This window comes from Manis javanica, chromosome 4 (assembly GCF_040802235.1).
Source record: "Manis javanica isolate MJ-LG chromosome 4, MJ_LKY, whole genome shotgun sequence".
In the NCBI taxonomy this organism is placed as follows: Eukaryota; Metazoa; Chordata; class Mammalia; order Pholidota; family Manidae; genus Manis; species Manis javanica.
In genome coordinates this window covers 128,598,907-128,615,541 of record NC_133159.1, presented here as the reverse complement: position 1 = coordinate 128,615,541, position 16,635 = coordinate 128,598,907, and the positions used below count along the sequence as shown (strand labels likewise).

Sequence of the window (16,635 nt, the reverse complement as noted above, 5' to 3'; positions counted from 1 at the left end):
AGTAATTGTAATTCTATTTACCCAAATGAATTGAAAACTTATGCCCACACAAAAACTCATACATAACTAAAGCAGCTTTATTAATAATTGCCAAAAACTGCAACCTAAATACCCTTCAGTAGATGAATGGATAAACTCTGACATAACCATACAATAGAATATTAATCAGCAAAAAACAGACATGGTTTATAAAGCCTCAAAAAGATATGGAGGAAATGTAAATGCATGCTGGTGAGAGAAGGCAGTCTGAAAAGGCTACGTACTGAAAAGGCTACATATCATTCCAACCATATGACATCTTGAAAAGGCAATATGGAGAGAGTAAAAAAACCAGTGGTTGCCAAGCATTTAAGAATAGGGAGGGAGGGATAAATAGGTGGCACATGGGATTTTTAGGGCAGTGAAACTATTCTATATGATACTATAATGGTGGACACATATCATTTTACATTTGTCGAAACCTATAGAATGTGCCAGACCAAGAGGAACCCTAATGTAATGTAAACTGTAGACTTTGGGTGATAACTTGTTCATGTCGGTTCATCTTTTGCAACAAATGCACAGCACTGGTACCAGATGTTAGTGGTGGGGGAGGCTACAAGGTGTGTGGTAGGAAGGGCATGTGGGAACTCTATGCACTTTGATCCCAATTTCGCTGTGAGTCTAAAACTGCTCTAAAACATTAAGAATTCACTGAAGAATTCAACTAATGGGAAGGAAGAATTGCTTTCAGTGGGGAACCACTGTTTGGGGTGAAGCTGGTAGTAGGATATTTGTGAGAATTCTGGCTCCATGTCTGTTTGGCTGAGCAGGGATTTGTCGGACACTGTATTCAACTGAACCCTGGAATATATCTGTGTACAGAGGGGGAAATGGCACAGGGCCTTGGGCTTTCAGTTACTTTTGGGGATCTGCAACATGGGGGATATGAGGACTTGAAAACACAGTGGTTCTTTCCTGCATGTAATCTTACCTCTGCAGGCCCAAGAGCAAAAGGCAAATTACTGCCCTGTATTCCCACGGTCCCAGGTCCCAGGGCTTAAGGAACTAATCACAAACCTTTCTTGCGATCCTGCCAATTCTTTTTTTTGGAAATAATTTCAGATTTACAGTAAAGTGGCAGAAACAGTACAAAGAATTCCTTTATACTCATCACCCACATTTCCCAGAATGTTGACATTACATTTGCTTTATATCTCTTTCTCCTTCCCTCTTTCTCACTCATACATTTTTTTCTCTACCATTTGACAATAAGTTACAGACATCATGCCCCATCACCCCCAAATTCAATGTGCATTTCCTAAAAACAAGGACATTCTCTTATATAACCATAGTACAATTCTCAAGATCAGGACATTAACACTGATACAATACTATAATCTTCAGACAATGTTCAGATTTCACCAGGTGTCCCAGTGATGTCCACTGTAACAAAGGAAAACCCTGGATCATGCATTGAGTTCAGTTGCCGCGTCTCTTTAGCCTATTTTAACTGGAACTGTTCCTCCATCTTTGTCTTTTTTAATGTTGTCCTTTTTGAAGAGTACAGGCCAGTTATTTTGTAGGATGCTTTTTAATCTGGTTTGTCTTTTGTTTCTTCATTAGATTCAGGTAATGCATTTTTGGTAGAAATATCACAGAAATGTGCTCTTCTCAGTGCATGATATCAGGAGGCACCAGTAGTTGTATGAATACTTGGGATGTTAATTTGATCACTGGGTTAAGGTGGTATCTGCCAGATTTTTCTACTGAGCATCTGGCCAAGTTTATTTCCCCTGAAAGAATTCCTCTAATACAAAGTAGGCAGAATGGAGAATGTTCACCAGTGAACTGCAAACAACCCTTCAAAACTCAGCTTAAGTTACCGTTGTGTGGAGCCCTCACTGAGCACTCCTTTGCAGACTTAGGAAGTCTTTGCTTTATGCCCTATTTCAGGACTTAGCACTCTCTACCATGATTATTTACTTGATGGTACCTCCAAAGACCAGCATTATGCCTGGCACACAGTTGGTGTTTACAGATGTTGAATGAATGGATGAAAGTGATAGTCTAGAGAAGTGGGTGAGTCTCAGACGAGGGATGGAGGAGAAAAGCAGAGACAGGACAGATTTCAAGAAGGGTCTCCTGACACACCCAGTATCTGTACCTGGAGAGGAAGAAGGGTGGCAGCTTCCAGGTGTCTATCATTTCAGGCAAAAAGGTAGTTTTTCAGGACCAGAAGGCAGTTGGGTTATTATTGGTGATCTGAGTTATGTGTTAAAGATCCTAGTGGTCCCTACATTTAAGGCAGCCTTTTCCAGGATTCCTGCCATGTAAAAGGAGAAAGATGTTAAGAGAGGTGATACCCCTTCTAGAATAGCACCCTCAGAGCTGACATGGAGTTGCAGGAGGGGAGAAGCAAACATCTGGTCACTGAACCGAAGTTAGGAGTGACCTGTCTGTGCAAAACCCAGAGGAAAGGCTCACAAGAGCTCATCTGTTAATCATCCCCACTGCAATGTCAAAGGAAATGCCTAAAAGTGAAAAGAAATTCTAGGCCAAAATACCAGGTGTGGAGAAGTTATTCTGAGAAAGGAGTTAGTCCATAGAAAGGATGTGGCAGTTAAAATTAAACAGAACAATAGATTCTACAAAGGAGACTCAGGGAAGCAAAAGGCAGAATATCAGGACCAAATTTTAAATGGGAAAAGGTAAAACCTAATTAGACCTAAATAAAAAAATCTTTAATCAGTTATAAATAAGAAAAGTAGATATATGCTAAACATCTTCTAAAGAGCTTATAAAAGGCAGTCTCATAATAAAACGGAAAGCCAATTTGCTCAGGAAACTCATATTTCCTGTCCACTTTGTTTGCTTGGAAAACACAGTAGAGTCGACCATCTGGAGTAATTAATTCTGGGGTAAAAATGTCAGAACCTGGGTAAACAAAGATTAGCGCCAAGATAACAATAATAAGGGGGGAACCAGGAACTGAAAAAGAAACCATGTTTAAAAAATTCAAAGGGATAGAATTCTGGACTTCTAGCAATTTAGAAGACTCCAGCGAGAAACATATTCTGCCACTGGTTAACTTCTTGAACTACAGAGTTCTTGGGATGGCTTTTGCTCTTTTATATTTAAAGTATCTCAGGTTTCAAATCAATTTCTATAAAAATTCTACAAAACAAAAGGAAATATATGTAAATCACATATTTAAAAACAACCCACCCCGCCCAAACCTTCCCAAAGCCATGGCATCAGAAGTGGTTAAAGTAACTGCAGAGGTAAATCAGCCCACTCAGTGACTGAACCTGGCTTTGTTAAACCATGCTTTAAATGGTCTGCTGCACTGATGACCACAAAGCATGCAAAATAATTTGGAAGCAACAATGCAAACCTGAGTTTTTCAGGCACCCTCCCCCTGGTACCCCGTTCCCAACCCCAGTGCTAACTAATGACATTCTGATGTTTAGTATCAAAAAAACCCACTGGGAATAGAACCTCAGAAATATCAGAAAAAAATGTTCCTTCTCCTCCTAGAGCTGTAGAAAATCAGATTTCATTCCACAACATAAAGCTAGTTCTGATAAAGTGGTAAATGAACACAAAGCACTGATCTCTGCGTCTCACATCTTCTCTCACCTTCTCGGAAGTGGGGATGAGCCCTGATAGGATACTCAGACACTGGAGTTCTAGGAGAGGCAGGAAGCACAAAAGTACAAGAGGGCAGTTTCTACAACACAGAGAGTTAGGCTTGAAGAGAATTTTAATATAAGCTAGTTCAATTGTCTCTCATTTTTTCAGGAAACCAAGTCCAGGAAAGAGCGAGTGACTATGTAGTGTGGACTAGCTGACAGCCTGAGTTTCTTTCCACCCCTCCACACAAAACAAGTGCAACCAAAAAATTCACATGCCTATACCTGAGGTTGCAATACCAAAGCTGCAAATGTAGTTGGGACCAAACTGTGTTCCAACTTGGATAGCAGGTTTGGAGTCAGGTTTAAGTCATTATCCTGTGAGCAATGGGAGCCACTGGAAATTCTTGAGCAGGGAAAGTGGTTACAGGAACTGACCTTGGACTCGGAATGACTTTGGGTTTGAATCTTGGCCTGGTTATTAACCTTTCTGAGCACCATTTCCTCCTCTATGAGAGAGGGAAATTATGTCCTTAAGTTACTTTGCCTACTTAAACTCATTTCTTCAGCTTCAAACCACTCTGTACAGTGGTAAGGATTAAATAACATAATGAATTTAAAGCACTTAGCACTGTAGGTAAATCAGCATTTAATAGTGTTTACTATTATTGTGATCAGAGCTTTACTTCCAGAAGCTTTATTAGGCAAGTTGTCCCCCAGTTAAACAAGGTAACAAGGACCTGACCTGGGGAAATGGAATACGGTAATAGATTCACAGTTAGTCAGTTACCCATTACTGCATAACGAACCAACCCAAACTTAGCTTAACAACACAATCATTTATTTTTTAACATGAATCTACAATTTGGCCAGAGCTTGCCTCCGTTCCATACAGCATCATCTGATGAAGATCAGCTGGGGACTGGAGGGCGCTCCTTCCAAGATGGCTTATTCACATGGTTGGCAAGTCGGTTCTAACTGTTGGCTAAGAGTTTAGCCAGGGCTGACGGCTGGCGACTTTGTTTCCTTTCCAAGTGGGCCTCTCCACAGGCTGCTTGGGCTTCCTCAAAGCACGGTTGTTGGACCCAAGAGTGAGCATTCCAAGACAGCGAGGTGGCATTTTTGCAATTTAGTCTCAGAACACAAATATCATTACTTCTGTACTCTGTTGGTCAAGTCAGAAACAAAGGTCTACCTCAGTTCAAGGTGACAAAAACCCCATCTCTTAATGGAGGTCTAGAAGAACATGTGTTATAGGTCACACCTGCATTTGGAAAATATAATCTGCCACTAGTAGGGATGACATGGTTTAGCAAATGACTGGTTGTGGGCAGCGAGGAAGAATGAGGTGCTGAGGATGCGTGAGGTTTCTGGCTTGGGTGACCCCATGGTGCTATCAATAGAATTAGGGAACAGAGAAGCAAGGGTATTGTTAAAGTATTTAAACAAGGAGGCCATTAGACTGAGGTGGCTCTGATATCAATGCCTTGATAGTTGACACAAGCAAACCAAAACCCAAGCCAGAGTCAACGCCTCAAATTTGAGAAAGTGAAATTTAAGAATATCTAATCACAAATAGCCAACTAGGTTTTCCCAAGTAAGGCAACTGCTTAAGCTATAACCAATCAAATAAACACTTTGCTTTTCCTCTCGCTATAGAAACCTTGCCCCAGGCTCCTGTCAGGGGCATACTCCTAACCACTCTCGGTTTGCCTCTGACCAATTCAGTAGAAGTCTGCTCGAACTTCAAAATTTTAATGTGTCTCATTTTACCTTTCAACAGCATATTTGGGATGATTATTGGCATTCAGAAGCCCTTAAGTAGCTACAAGGCTGGAGCCTGGGAGAGGGCTAAGGGAGTTTTGCCCACAAAGCCTTTCATTGAAACAGACTAGAAGAAATGGTCAAGGATGGGAAAGAAAGAAAAACCTCCCACCAGATTCTTGGAAAAAAAAGTATCTTAGTAGAGGGAGGAGAGAGTAGCAATGAGGGAGGAATGGATGAATGGCCGTAAGTCGGAGAAAAACACTAGAGTTTGGTTTCATGGAAACCAAAAAGTAAGTGGGATGGAGGTTGAAGTGGATTTAACATCACAAAGAAGTCAAGACGGAATAGGACAGAGAAAGAGCCATAGGGTTAGCAAATGGGGGTGTACTGGTCCTTTGAGAGTGATACATAGCAGGTACCATCTAACATTTGTGTAGCCCTTTGTAGTTTCTAAAGCACTTTCACACATGGGGCATAATGCCCTGCTGGAAAATAAACTTTTCTTCCCTCTGTTAATAGCAAAAGTGAACAGATTAAACACTTAAATGTAAGACATGGAACTGTAAAACTCCTTAAAGAAAATGTCAGAGAAAAGCTTCATGACATTGGTCTTGGTAATGATTTCTTGGATATAACACCAAAAGCAAAAACAAACAAGTGGGACCACATCAAATTAAAAAATTTCTGCAGAGCAAAGGAAACAACAGAGTGAAAGGCAATCTATGGAATGGAAGGAAACATTTGCAAATCATACATCTGGGCAGGGGTTAACATCCAAAAAAATATATGGAACTCCTTCAATTCAATAGCAAAAGACCAAAAACCAAACCAAAACAAAATCCAAATAGCCCAATTAGAAAGATAGGCATAGGATATGAACGGACATTTCTCCAAAGAAGACATGCAAATGGTCAGCAGGTATATGAAAAGCTGCTCAACATCACTAGTCATCAGGTTAATGCAAATCAGAAATCACAGGAGAATGCTAATGAAAAACGAAAGACAGCAAGTGTTGGTGGGGATGTGGAGGAATTGGAACTCTGGCACACTGTTGGTGGGAGTGAAAAATGGTGCAAACACTACTGAAAATAGTATGGAGGTTCTTAAAAAATCAGAAATAGAAATACCATATAATCCAGTAATCCCACTTCTGCAAATTTATCCAAAAGAATTAAAATCAGGATCTCGAAAAGGTATTTGCACACCCATGTTCATTGCAGCATTATTCACACTAGTTGAGATGTGGAAATGTCCACTGACAGATTAGTGGGAAAAAACATACAGTATACACAACACACATTGGAATATTATTTAGCCTTAAAAAGGGAAATCCTGCCATATGTGACAACATGGATGAACCTGGAGGATATTTTGCTAAGTGAAATAAGCCAGTCACATAAGGACAAATACTGCATGATTCTACTTATATGAGGTATCTAAAACAGTCAAACACATAGAAGCAGAGAGTAGAATGGCGTTTGCCAAGGGCGGGGGGGAGGAGAAGTGGGGAGTAGTTATTCAAAAGGTGTGAAGTTTCAGTTATGCAAGATGATTAATTTCTAGAGATCTGCTGTGCATTTACCTATAGCTAACTGTTGTACTCTTACAAATTTGTTAAAAGGATAGATCCCATATTAAGTATTCTTTGCACATATACACAAAGCGAAAATGTGTTTGAGGACCAAAGTAGCTCTTCCCACTGCACTGCACTCCTGCATCCTAGGGGGCAGGTGGAGAACTGTGGTGGTGCACTCAACCTTGGCGGGTTGAGCATGTCCTGACCAGGGGCTCCAGGGCCAGCTGTGGCTTAGAATGTGGTTGTGCATGTGAATAGGCAGGGGGACTGTGGCATGAGGCATTGTGCTGAAACCTGTGCAGAAGTCAGGATGGAGGACCCAGCTCAGGCAGGATGGATGTGGATAGGACTTGCTCAGTGGCTGCCATCCTGTCTCCAGCTCTTTCTTGTGTTTTGAAGTAAAGGACTTGTCCTAGTTTGGCTGTTCATTCTTGGTAGAGAGTAAACTCTGTGAACATGCCCTAAACAGGAGGGCAAACAGCACTCCTTCCTGACATACCCTCATAATCCTCATCACAGCTCTATGAAGTTGGGATTGTTATCAGCCCCATTTTACAGATGAGATTTGAATTTAGGGGATCTGTTTAGGGTTATAGGTCTAGTTTATATGCAGAGGTAGAACTTGAACCCTATGGAAGAAGGATCCTCACTTCACTGTTAAGTAAAATCTTTAGCCCACTCTCCATCCCCCCAAGTGAAATTGAGTTCCATAAGCCTCCTAACAGAATTCCAGACATTAGCATTAGAAATGCAAGTCTTCATAATTAACAAAAGGGAGTTTCAGGAAGATATGGCAACATTACCTCTCCCCATTCTTCATCATAAAAATAAGCCAAATAATCTAGTTAAATAAAGTATTAAGATCTTTCTCAAGAATATCAATTTGCTTCTCCTATGCAAAATGGAGATCTGTATGAACGTTTGTAACTGGCACCAATTGTTTTCTGTTAATCTGCCTTTGCAAACTTATTTGAAACAGAGGGATTTTTAAATCTTCTAAGACTTTAGCAATTGTTGCTACACCTCATAAGTTACCTTAAAAAAACCTGTCATTCTGATTGGATGCTGCTGTTGGTTGAACTGTGTGTCCCTGTTACCAAAACAAATTGTTGATGTCATAATCCCCAGTATCTGTGAATGGGACCTTATTTAGAAATAGGATCTCTACAGATGATCAAATAAAGCTGTTATTAGGGTGGGCCCTAATCCAACATGACAGGTTTGTGTAAGAAGGGGCCCTTTGGAGAGACACACAAAGGTGTGAAGACACAGGGAGAATGTCATTCACAAGCCAAGCAACACAGGCCACCAGAAGCTAGGAGAGACCTGGAACATTCTCCCCCACAACCCTCAGAAGGAACCAGCCCTGATGACACCTGGATCTCAGACTTCTGGCTTCCAGGACTGTGACACACTTAATTTCTGTTGCTTAAACCACTATGCCACCCAGTTTGTTATGGCAGCCCCAGGAATCTCATACAACTGCTCTGAAAATACTGCAGCAGTTATCATACCTTCTTATCAGTAAGATTTCTGTTAAATCAAGACAGGATCACAAGCAACTTTTCTTTTCCTACATACACAATGGAAAAAATTAAAACTCTCAAATAACTTGAGTCTGTTTGACTTAAAGTGACAACTCTGATCTGGTTTTAAGTCCAGAGCTCTTCTATCACACAACCACTGCACACAGGCACAACATGAGGCAAAACTACCCATTTAGTTTCCTTTTGTGGTTTGCTCATTTTTGGTTGGTTGCTCTTTTCGTTATTAATTTGTAAGCACTCTTTTTAAAACCAGTTCGTTTATGTCTGTTTTTGATGTTGCAAATCATTTCTCCTAATCTATCATTTATCTTTTTTCACTTTTTGAGTGGCATTATTTTCCATAGATGCTTAAAATTTTCATGTAGGCAAGTATATTAGCCTTTTCTTTTATGGCTTTTGAATTTCGTGTATTGCTTGGGCAGGCTTTCTCTATTCCAAGATCACAGAAATCTATTTTTTCTCAGTATTTTAGTAATTTTTTTATGGTGAAGGTTCAGACTTCAAGTTTTTCTGGATAGACAGCTAATTGATCCAGCACCATTAATTGAATAGTACCACCCCAACTGATGTGAAATACCACTTTTATGATAAATTGTTAAAGGTACACGGGCCGGTTTCTGGCCTTTATTCACTATTCACATTCTGACTTCACTTGCCTTTCTTTAGCAACTGGCCACAGAAATGCACAATCATGTATGCTGAGTGGCCCAGATCGTAGCCGACTGGAGAGTGTACGCAGACTGCCTCCTGGGGGTTTACACTTAGCCCATCAACTGCTGCCACACAAAAATGTGGACCCCGTGTGGCCAGATCTTCCAAGTTTTCAAGAGTTGCTAGATGTCCAGATTTTTGTATGAAATCTCTAATTTTTAAAGTAATGGCAATTAATCTTTTAAATTTCAAAAACAAAATCTATTTGCAAGCTGAAAGCAATTGGCAGTGCACCAGTTGGTAACCTCTGTACCAGATGCTGACATAGGATAAAGCGGAGTAAGTCTGGACTGGGTCGAGATGTCCACCTCCAACTCTCTCCCATGGCCACCGACATTAAGAAGCAAAAGAGGAAGAGTTGATACAGTGGCTCCGGAAACCTCAGTTATTTGTAGCCCCTTTCTTTTCCCCCTGGAAAGACAGTGTCATGCCTCATCTCACCTCTCACCCACAGGACTTGATGATGCGGTTCCTGGTCTGCCCAGCAACTAGGAGGTAGCAGGTCAGCATGGGGGAAGGGGTAGTAACATTAGTCAAGCTGGGCCCCCTAGTCCCCATTAGGCCGAGTGGCAAAGAAGGAATGGACAGTAAGGTGCTGGCTAAGGACAGGGCAAGATCCTGACCCCCCAAAACAAACTGGAAAGTGATACCACCTCCTTTCTAATAATAGCACAACTTCCCTGGATACCCAACCAAACATTTGTCTAATCAGCAAAGGAAGGGCAATTGACAAAGGTCTCCAACTCTCACGTGGGGGACAGGATCTGCTAGTAGCAAGGATAATGCACAGAGGATTTCAGTGTTTATGGAAAAGCCCCTTCACATACGTTATCTCACTGTCTCTCACAAGGACCCTGTGAGGTAGGCAGCATCAGAGCTGTTACTGCCCCTTTCTGAAGAGGAAACTGGCCCTAGGGTAACCAGGATGGTTTTTAGATGGCTCCAGGATATGCAGGAAGGCTGTATGGGAGAATAAAGGGCTGCAGGCCCCTTCTCTTTCCCTGTGTCCATCTCTGCAGAATCATTTACACATTCAACAAATCACTGAACACCTCTGATGGACATTCTTCTAGGCCTTGGGAATATAGCAGGACACAGATCCAGGGCATTATCCTTCCCTTTGGTTGGGCCAGTAATCTTTACTCTGAACAGTGACCCAGACTGGCCCTTGCTCTATTCTTCTCTGGTGGCAGCAGTGCAGCAGTGACCTCAAGACAACAGTTGCATTTTGTTCCAGGTCCTTGTTTCCCTGGCTATTGGTCACTTCCTGGAATGCACTGACCAGTTGCAGAAATACATGTTTACTATGTTTGAGGCATAGGTAACCGACAGATTCAGACTCAAATCCCAGCCACATCTTAATTCTGATCTACTTTAAAATATACTTCAGGCAGGTCACACAATTTCTGGGTATGGCATTCTGAAAGCAGGGACGGCACAAACGTTTTTTTTTCTTGAAGCAGGAAACAGCTCAGCCGGTGAGGCAGCAATCTCTAGGGCACACTGGATCAGTATCATTTCTTCCCATTATCCTACATCTACATCTTTCCCTCTGATGCCCCCATCTTTCAGGGTATTGTCTGAGGAGCAGCAACAGGCAGGGGAAGGAATATGTGCTAGATATACGTAGGGCAGTCCCACCAGCTCTACTTGTTTAAGACCCCATCACACGTTCTGTATGCAAACATATTCTTCTACTTTGCAGTTGATAGAACTGTGGCCCCCAAAGAGACATGTCCAAGTCCAAATCCCAACACCTTATCTGGAAAAGGGTCTTTGTAGATGTAATTAAGGTGAGGGTCTCCACATGAGATCATCCTTGATAAGGATGGGCCCTAAATCAGTTGACATGGATTTGGTGTCCAATGGTGTCTTTATAAGAGACAGAAAAGAACACACAGAGACACACAGGAGACAAGGCCCATGTGAAGACAAGGCAGGGAGCAGACTTACTCTACCATAAGCCAAGGAATGCCAAGGACTGCCAGCCGCCACCACAGAGAAGGGGAAGGCATGGGATGGATTCTCCCTCAGAGCCTCCAGAAGGAACAAACCTTGCTGACACCTGATTTCAAACTTCCAGTCTCCAGAACTATGAGAATCAATTTCTGTTGTTTTAAGCCACTGAGTTTGTGAGACTTGGTTATGGCAGCCCTAGACCACAGGCCTGATCTGCTTTCCCTGTTTGAGCAAGGATTACCATGGACAACTTGACCCGAGAGCCTTCCTATTCCTTACCTCTGGGGCCTTTGGCAAGCTCTCAGATGGTCACACAATGTCCAGAGACACCATGAGTGCCTACCCAGCAGGTGTCTATTCACCAGCAGAAGAGACTTGGGGCCCCTTGTGAGGTGCTGGGCTCTGTAGCTTCGGGAGGAGTAGGATCAATGTCCTCATCCACATCAGATCTATCTGCTCCTATCTCAGCCCTTTCTTCCTGCCTGATCCAGAGGCTGTTCTCTAACTGTTCTTCAGCAGCTTCTAGTTCTTCCTCTGTTTGTAAAATGGCCACAGTTTTCCGGGGTAAATGTGAGGAATACAGTCCAAGTTTGGCTTTATAACCAAACATTGCCTCAAATGGACTTTGCTGCATGGAAACGTCAAAGGCCTGATTTCTTACCAGCTGCATGAATCGCAGGCCTTCGGCCCAGTGACGTGAGTGGTTACTCTGCATCCAGGCATTTAACATGTTCTTGACGTCATGGCTTGCTTGCTCCAGGCAGCCCTGGCCTTGGACAGGGTGATACTTATCAGAGACAATCTTTAGGTCTGGCCATACCTCATTGAGCTCATTAACAACCTGGGCTGTGAACTCTATGCCACTGTCAGATTCTAACACGCTTGGTGTACCAAGAATTGTGAAAATATCCAACAGGACCCTGACCACCTCGTGGGTCTGTTTAGCTTTTAATGGCCGTAAAATAATAAACTTGGTCAGGTGGTCCTGGTAATATAAAATAAACTTGAACTCGCCATCGGCATTTGACTGCATGTCAAGTATTTCAACTTGGCATCTGGAGTCACTGTCCTTAAAAGGCAGGGGCTTGGGTGCAAGGCCTCTCTTGGGTACTGGGTTCTTCTGGTGGCATTGTTTACACAGAGTCAGATATAAGACAATGACTTCCTTGGTGACATTCCCATATTTTCCTTGCAGCTCCTTGAGCATGCGCGTCCGCCCACCATGCCCAATACTGAGATGTGTATCATGAAGAATATCAAACAACTCTTCTTTATGTACATAGTACCGTATTCGATCCCGTTCTCCATGAGTAGCCTCTATTAGTTTCTCTGCGCCTTGTACAGAGATCACATCATATTTTGCTGCTCGGCGATAATCACGTGACGACTTCTTCCCCTTCTCCTTGGCTTCTTTGACTTCCTTTATTGTTTGAAAGTACTTTTCTTTGGAAAAGACTTTACTGTTGTAACTTTTGCTTTCTACTAACTTTGTCACACTTATAAGAAACTTTTCTCTCATTTTACTTATCTCCATTTCCATTTCACTTGTATTTGAAACACCAGGGAGATCATTTCCGGCTCTCTGTGGCATCATGGACAACCGCAAGGAGGAGCCTAAGAAAGGAAGAAAGAAACAGAACAAAGTTAAATTTGCTGCTATTTCATACGGAAGACTTTTCTTTCAAGGTTCCTCACTAATTCTTTCATCTGATTTTTGAAGACTGTTATATGGAGGAAAGAGAATAGAGTAATAGTATAAAGTAGTAACACAATAAAGCAAGTAGAAAGCCAACTGAGACCATTCAAAATCAGAACTTGCCTATAGACTTTTAAATCAATAAGATAAATATACGAGTATGCAGTCATTTCAGACTTGAGGCATAGCTCAATAATGAAACTGTTAGATCATACAGTGAACTCTAATTAACAGGTCTTTATTAATTGAATAGGGAAGAAGGTAAATGGAAATGCCTAATGCAATAGGCTAATATCTCATCCTCAGCACCTTTTAAAATAATGTAAATGGGAGAATGTTGCTGGAAGGTACCACATAATAATAATAACAAACTCTAAACTTGAAGTTAGCAACAGGGAGGGCTTTTTAGCCTTCTCACAGTCAACATAGATCATTTCTTGTGGCTGAAGGGTCTTTCCTTGTTTTAGGAAAATCAAGGACAAGTGCTAAGTTTTTCCCTGTCAACAGTACATAAGATTAGTAAACGAAGATTCTGAGTCCTTACCTTGAGGGACTACGTTCTCATAACTGTCCAGCATTGTGTCTCTGTAGCACTCCTTCTAAGAGGCTTCCAAACACTTCTAATCTTTGGTCATGTCCTTGTATGTTGCTACCTACTGAAATGAAAATGGCTGCTGCCACAGGGACCATTCCACCTTGGGGTCTGGGCTAAGGAGCAACTGCAGCAGGGCTGGGAAAGAGATAGTGGAGGACACCAGGAACACAGGTATGCTAGCATAAATGACTCAGAATGTGAGTCATGCCAATATTACACAGAAGGTACCAGAAGTAAAGAAAAGGTCTCATATCCAACAAGATGAGGCCAGCTTTGTGGGCAAGGAAAAGGGGTTTTGCCTTCCTAGGAGGTCTGTAGGCCTGGCCTGTTTTGACAGTGTCTGAGCTATGTCAGATACTTCCAGAACAAAGCAGAGTCCAGATGAACTTAGGCACTCCAAGACTGAGAGACACTTTGAGGTACAGGCTTGATGGCTCTGAATAGAGGTAGCAGGGTCTGTTTCCAGAAATGGAGAAATTACATTTATGTACACAGAGATATGTCAGAAGAGTATCATGCCAAATAGAGATACCCCAAATCGAGTCCATTTTCCACCAAGATCAGAGAACTCCTCAGAAGAAAACTTGATACTCAGGTGTCTAAACTGACATTCCTTATTAGAATTCCAGGATATAGGATGGTGATGAGGCCAAGGGAAGAGCTCACAGGATGACAGCAGAATTCCAACAATCTTAGGAAAATAAGATCCTCAGGATCCCAGGCATACGTGCAGAACAGAATCCTGAGAAGCAGAAAAAGACATAAATGTGTAAAAGTTCTGAGCAAGAGTCTTAGTTAAACTGAGCCTGCTTCCAGATCCTAAAGGCTCTCTACTAAAAAGTCTTCAAATTCTCTTGCTCAGCATCACTGGTTAACCATGGAACATTTCTGATTCTAAGACATTACTGACTGTAAAACCAGACTCAATGACAACTTTGTTTTGAGAGGAAAAACTGAGAACCTATAGTACATGAACTCTTCAAAATTAAAAAATGTGGAAAATAAATATTTGGAATTGAAGAAATCGAATATTTTCAAATGCTCTTTAAGCCTGGACTCAAGATTCTTAGTGCAAACTGATATTTTAAAGGCTCTGAGAAGTTCTGCTGTAAGGACACGAGTTTGTTTCATCCACCAGTCCCATTTAATCATTGACATGGGACTTTGTTTCCTAAGGAATTTCTATTACTATCCCACAGTCCCAGTGGTCCTCAGAAGATACCTGAAACCACAAAGTATTCAGTGGGATCCAGAAAAGCACCTTCCAGAATCCACACTGAAACTGGCATGCCTTGGAAATTGAGTGGCTGTGCTGGCTGCTATTGAGGCCCTTCAGGAGACTGCTCAGGAAAGAAAAACCTCATCTCCATTCTATAAAAGAATGAAGACAGGCTGGAAATAATTTATAATAGGAAGATGCAAAATTTCAGTATTTAATATATGGTCCTCATATTAATATGAAAAATTCTAAAGCACTGCCCAAGAGACACATTTGACTAACAGACCTACTTTGGTTAATCTATCCAGTGTTGTTGTTTTAATTAGAATGATTTACCTACATTTACAGACTGGGAGATTTCATGTAAGAATCTAGATTTCTGACTTTGTTGAAAAATGGGAGGATCTGGCCACACTGGGAGCTTTGCTGCTTGGCAGCAACTGGCCGGGTGGAGGGGCAGCAGCTCCCTTTAAGATAGAGCTCACACTCTCCCATTTCCCACCGTTCCGAAGCCACCTACTCACTCCTTCACCTTCTCTGTCCATCCCTGCAGCTGTCCTAGTTTTCAACATCTGTTCTAAACCAGCAGGAAAGGAATATGGCCAGCTTCCTGGTGTGATCTGGTGTAACCGATAAAATGGGCTTAGAGAAAACGGTAAACATCTCCTTTCCTCACCACCTGCGAATCTCTGCTTTGGCCTTCCCAGGCCTGGAATGTCTTTCCACTTATCTTCCAAATCACACCCAACTCGAATCAACCTCCTTCCCCACGCATTCAGCAGCTCCAGCTGACTGCCATCTCTCCCTCATCTGCACCGTCTGCATCATTGCTTTGTAGTTTTACAAATACTTTACTAGACGACTAGTTCCGGGGTACACAACGTAGAAGGCATGCGCTGCCTTCTACCCAGATGTATCCCCTCAGAGAGCTGATGAATACAGAGCAGAAACAAAACATGTTCAAAGGACATTTGCCAAACACTTCACTTACAGGTATAGTACCAAGGCAGTGGAGTTAAGAATCTACCTTGGGAATTCAACTTCTCTTATCATTCATTGTGTGATTAACTTAGGCAAAGATACTGAGGCTTCAGGTTCCTCATCTATAAAATGGGGAGAATATTATTTTCCATCACAATGGGTTACAAAGACTCCAGATAACAGTACATTGTCCCCGCACCCTCCACAACACAGAAACTCCCGCTTGTTCCTTAAGACCTGGTTCAGGGATCACCTCCTTTGCGAGGCCTTCCTCCCTGACCTCTGCGGACTCGGCTCCCACGGGGCTCGGCCCCACGCAGTATCTGCCCGCTAATCGCCGCCCCGCCCACCCCTCCGAGGGCGGCCAGCTCTATAAAAGAAGCTGAACCAGTAAGTCAGGCCGGGGAGAGGAGGGAAGGGCCGGAGACCACCGAACCTGGTCACTATGCAGGAGGGAGGGCGGAACGGAACGTAAGGTAAGGGAGACGCCAGGGGCCGCAGAGTCGGGGAGTCCCTTCCACCCACGGGCCCGCGCCTAGCTGCGTGGCCGCGCCGCTGCCTCACCTCCCGCCCGCTGGGGTCCCGATGCGCCCGGAGGCCGGCGCAGCGGAAGCATTCCGCGCCGACCGGAAGCCCCGCCCCTCCCGAGGCTGCCTCCGAACAGGGTCGCGGGAAGAACCCCTCCAGCTGGTCGGTGGCTGGGTGTTATGCGGCCGCACAGGTTAGACATCCCTTTAGTCCGTACACGTGTGGCACTGGCTAAGCCACTAAGTTCCCCGTAGCAAAACTGGTTAGCCATTTCCTCACGTGATTGCAAAGCTTCTAGCCTGGAAAACAAGACGCATTCATCAATAATTCTACCAGCTTTAAGTGAGGAAGGGCAGAGGCACACGTGTTGCCAATGGCACTTTCTATCTTTTCACTCAATCCTTTAGGAACCTGTATTTTAGATGAACACCTTTAATTTCAG

General features: G+C 42.8%; 1 non-coding gene across 1 annotated transcript; it reads right to left on the bottom strand.

Moving 5' to 3' along the window:
* Window positions 1-56: 56 nt before the first annotated feature.
* LOC108409684 (uncharacterized) lies at window positions 57-16,194 on the bottom strand. Its single transcript, XR_012130495.1, has 4 exons — window positions 16,102-16,194; window positions 13,415-14,207; window positions 11,454-12,788; window positions 57-4,779 (listed from the first exon to the last, which is right to left on the bottom strand). It is a non-coding gene; the product is annotated as an uncharacterized protein (transcript).
* Window positions 16,195-16,635: the final 441 nt, after the last annotated feature.